Raw genomic sequence first — 4,579 nt, forward strand, 5'->3', positions numbered from 1 at the left:
TTAATAAATATTAACTTAGGAAACAAGAAGTAGTTTGGGCCCAATATTAATGCTGCTATCCTTTATTGGAACGTTAAATACAACAAAACAACTGTTCCATGTTATTGTATACTTTTGGAATAAAATCTATAAAAGAAATTCTGTAGCACTTTTTGGTTGCTCTTACATGTCTAAGTTTTCTTTTCATTTAAAATATTCCCCCAAAATAATCTCAATTTCCCATATCAGTAGATGCATTGCTGTTTTATTCACTCATTACAAAAAGGCAGAGTCTGATCCATTAAGGGTGCAGAACTCAGTGTTTCCCAAACATACTTCATCATGGAACTCTCCTGTGGGGCATCTCCAAGAACAAGCTTTGGCATGAGCTCATGTTGAAGGAGGCTGCTTTAGCAATTCAATGTTTCCAAGAACCTTACTGGGTACAGATTAGCATGACCTCCCTTTTATAGACATGGAAACAAGGTAGTTATGTGACTTACTGGAGAATGTAAGTTACAACTGACACATGGAGAACCCGGAATTTTAATCCAAGGATGTCTGGCTTCATGCATCATCTGTCTCAGCCTCTTGCTTTGTTTTAGTTCTTTGGAAATCAAAGGCCTTGCCTTTGTCATCTTTCAGTTACTAAATGATAAAGCTGTGAAGCATTTCACTGAGTTTCTTCTGGGTGCCTGGATTTGGTGACTGTGTGGTGGCCTTTAAGAAGAGATTTCATGGCAAGAGGTTTCCGAAAGTTTCCACCAGGTGCAGGTGATGCATTTGAGTTGACAGCAAGCAAGCGTGTTGCCAGGGTCAAATGCTGGCTAGGACCACCGGCTTCCAGCACCTTCCTGAGTCCAAGCTCAGCATCTGTTCTCCTTGCCAACCCTTGTAGACGTTTTTCTATTGGGGTCTGCAGGAAATTCTTCTTTGGATGCCTTTAATATATTTCATTTCTTTCTTAGTCTTCTATTCTGCATGGGCGACAGCAGGTCAAGAGTGGCAGACACACAGCTCTTGGGGACTGATGGCACAGCAGAGAAGGGGTCATAGGCAGTGACGTTCTGGAGAGTCGGCTGTGAAATATTTAGGAATTTGGACAGCCAGTTGTTAAAACTGCTGGTAGCTTGACATCAGCCATGCTGGGAGTATATATACAATGGAAACTAGAAAATGCTACTTTTCTACTGCTTTCCTTTTTCTACAGAGAGTCAGTTTGCCAGAACAGCTCTGGATATAAAGAAAATCAAAATATAAGTGAGCAAAAATAAGCCCAAAGACAAAGGTGACAAAGAGGAGAAAAATGGGGGCTATAGTCTGAAGGTTAGTGTTCCCCACAAAATTCATGTTAAAACCTGTGGTGGTAGGGTTGGGCATGGTGACTCATGCCTCTAACTAATCCCAGCACTTCAGGAGGCCAAGGTGGGTGGATCACTTGAGACCAGGAGTTTGAGATCAACCTGGGCAGCATAGCGAAACTCTGCCTCAACTAAAAACACAAAAATTAGCCAGACATGATGGTGTGCACCTGTAATCCCAGCTGTGTGAGGGCACAGCAACATGGTGCCATCCTTGAAGCTGAGAACAGCCCTCACCAGACACTGAATTTGCTGGCACCTTATCTTGGACTTCCCAGGCTCCAGAGTTGTAATCAATGCATTTCTGCTATTTATAAATTACCCAGTCTACAGTGTTGTGTTAGAGTAGCCCAAAGGGACTAAGACAAGAGGAGACCACAACATAAGAGTGCTGGAGCAGTTCCAGGAGATCTAGGACTGCATCTTGGTTTTGTCATTTAGTGGCCTTGCAGGCTTGGCCAAGCTCCTGAGCCTCTTGGAATATCAGTTTTCTGATCTACAAATGAGGATATTGATACCTTCCTTGCTTATCTCATAGGTTTTGTCAACAAGAACTACTTATTATACAACAACATTGGGGCCTTTTGCATTTTGGCTGTGCTGGCTTATGGAAGCAGACATACATAGATTGTCTACACTTTCAAACCATGTGTCTGATTTATGGAAAGGTGTGTCAGTGTATGAGTCCGTTTTCTCTTGCTGTAACTGAATACTACAGACAGGGTAATTTACAAAGAATAGAGGTTGATTTAACTCATGGTTCTGGAGGCTGGGAAGTCCAGGATCAGCAGCTGCATCTCACAAGGGCCTTCTTACTATGTTATCTCACAATGGAAGAGTAGAAGGGCAAGCGTGTGTGAAAGAGAAAGCCCAAAGGGCTCATTCTTGCTATAACGAACCCATTCATTCATGTGGGTGGGGCCCCATGACCTAATCACTTCTTAAAGCCTCACCTCCCGCACTGTTAGAATGACAATTAAGTTTCACCTTGAGTTTTGGAGGGGACATTCAAATCACAGCAGGCTGATTATGAGGAATCAAAGATAAAACAGCCAGGGCCATATAGGAGTGCCTGTCACATTCTCGTAAAGGAAGGTCATTAAATGAACTGGCTTTTGAAATGTCAGAGAGTGAAGGAGTAAGGGAGCATTACCTGAAGAGAAAGAAGAAAACAAGAGGGCTGGGCTCTCTGTGTAACAGCAGCATTGCTGCAATGCTGGGGGGAAGGAAGGTGAAAGGGTCCTACCCAAAGAAGACAAAAGAGAAGATCTTTCGCTCTTCTGTTTTCACTGTCCCTTTGTTTTCTCACAACAACCCACACAATATTTTTTAAGGGTCCCCTTTTTATTGAAAAATCTTGTGCCATTTGTGGAGAGGAAAATGTGGCCTTCTAAGTTACACTGAGGGAAACGTTGATCTCTTCTCTGCATGTTGGGCAGGGCCTGGCCTACAGGCAGCTGAATCCTCATGGTTGGTTTTGAGTGGTACTTTCATGTGTTTGTTCAGCCGTCTTCACAGTCCCTTGAAGAAGGTGTCACTATCTTCATTTTTTCAGATAAAAAAAGTAGACACCACGTGATGATGTGCCCAAGAACACACAGCTACAGAGCAGCAGAGACAAGACCCAAACTAAGGGCCTACAAACTTCCAGTCCAGGGAACTCGCAAACCAAAATGTGGAGTATGAGATGAGCGGAGATGCTGCAGTTTCCTGGACTCAAGGCCTGTAGGCCCTTAGTTTGAGTCTTATCGCTGCTGCTTTTTGGCTGTGTGATGGAACGGGAGGTTCAGGCTCCTATTCTAATTGCAGAGCTCGGGGGCATGAGAAGAGACGATCCAATGGCACATGGAGCTGCCACGAGGACCCTCTGCTGCTGATCACGGTCATGCTGACAGAATTCCTGGATACACTTGTCCTCTAACTTGCGATTTCAGTGACAAAGGAGACTTAAAAATGGAAATGGCCTGTGATCTCATGGATTAGAGTGTGGTGTGGCCACATTATACCCTTATTATTGGCCTGGTTGTAGTGTCCAGAGTCCAGCTACAGAGATTTCTTCTTCGTTTCTGAAGATACTATGCATTTCCTGATTTTCAAAGAAGCATTTCTCCACTTCACATCCATTAGGATAGCTACTATAAAAACAAACAAATAGACAAACAAGCTGGAGAAGAACAAGTGTTGGTGAGGATGTGAAGAAACTGGAACCCTTGTGTGCTGTTGGTGGGAACGCAAAAAGTGCAGCTGCTGTGGAAAACAATATGGCAGTTCCTCAAAACATCAAACATTGAATTGTCATATGACTCAGAAATTCCACTCCTGGGTGTATATGCAAAAGAACTCAAGTAGTTCTCCAAGAGATGTTTGTACACCTGTGTTCACGACAGCACTATTTACAACAACCAATAGGTGGATGTAACCCATGGATGAGTGGATAAGCAGAATGTGGTGTATGCAAGCAGTGGAATATTATTCATCCCTCAAAAAAAAAAAAAAAAAGGAAATTCTGGCATATGCTGTCACATGGGTGAGCCTTGAGGATATTATGCTAAGTAGAATAATATAGCCATAAAAGGAAAATCCTACAGGTTTCCAGTCATAGAAGGAACATAGAGTGGTCAAATCCACAGCGAGAAAAAGTAGAGTGGTTGTTGACGGGGGCCAGGGAAAGGGAAGTCTGGGGTTGCTGTATAATGGGGCAGAGTTTTGGTTTTACCAGCTGAGGAGAGTTCTGGAGGTGGCTGGTGGTGGTGGTTGCACAGCAATGTGAATGTACTTAATGCCAAAGAATTGTGCTTAAAAATGATGAGAATGGTACGTTTTATGTGTCTTTTACCACACATGCTAAAGAGGCATTGTGAGGATGGCTATTATTTGAGGACCTCACAAGCACTTAGTGGAATGTTCTGGAAGCCCCTGAGAGTCTCGAAACGCATTTCACAGTCCCCAGCCATGCCCACAGGCAAATGTAGAGTCCTTTTATTGTCTTGACCTTTAAGTAAATCGAAAGCGTTTATTTTATTACTGGCAGAAATGATTATGAGAAGACAGAGGACGAGCTTTCTCTAGCTGTTGCCCAGTAGATTTTAGAAAGAGAAACAACCAGCGGAGTTTCCCAGCTGACAGCACTGGCTCTGTACAGAGAAGAAATTCATCCCTCCGGTGGAGACTGAAGCTCCCAGTGGTCCTTCCTGGATCTGCCAGAATTCTGACCGTGCTGATTTGCATGGCTCTCAGAC

The sequence above is a fragment of the Rhinopithecus bieti genome, unplaced genomic scaffold (genome assembly GCF_001698545.2).
Source record: "Rhinopithecus bieti isolate Rb0 unplaced genomic scaffold, ASM169854v2 scaffold_62081, whole genome shotgun sequence".
NCBI classification, from domain to species: Eukaryota; Metazoa; Chordata; class Mammalia; order Primates; family Cercopithecidae; genus Rhinopithecus; species Rhinopithecus bieti.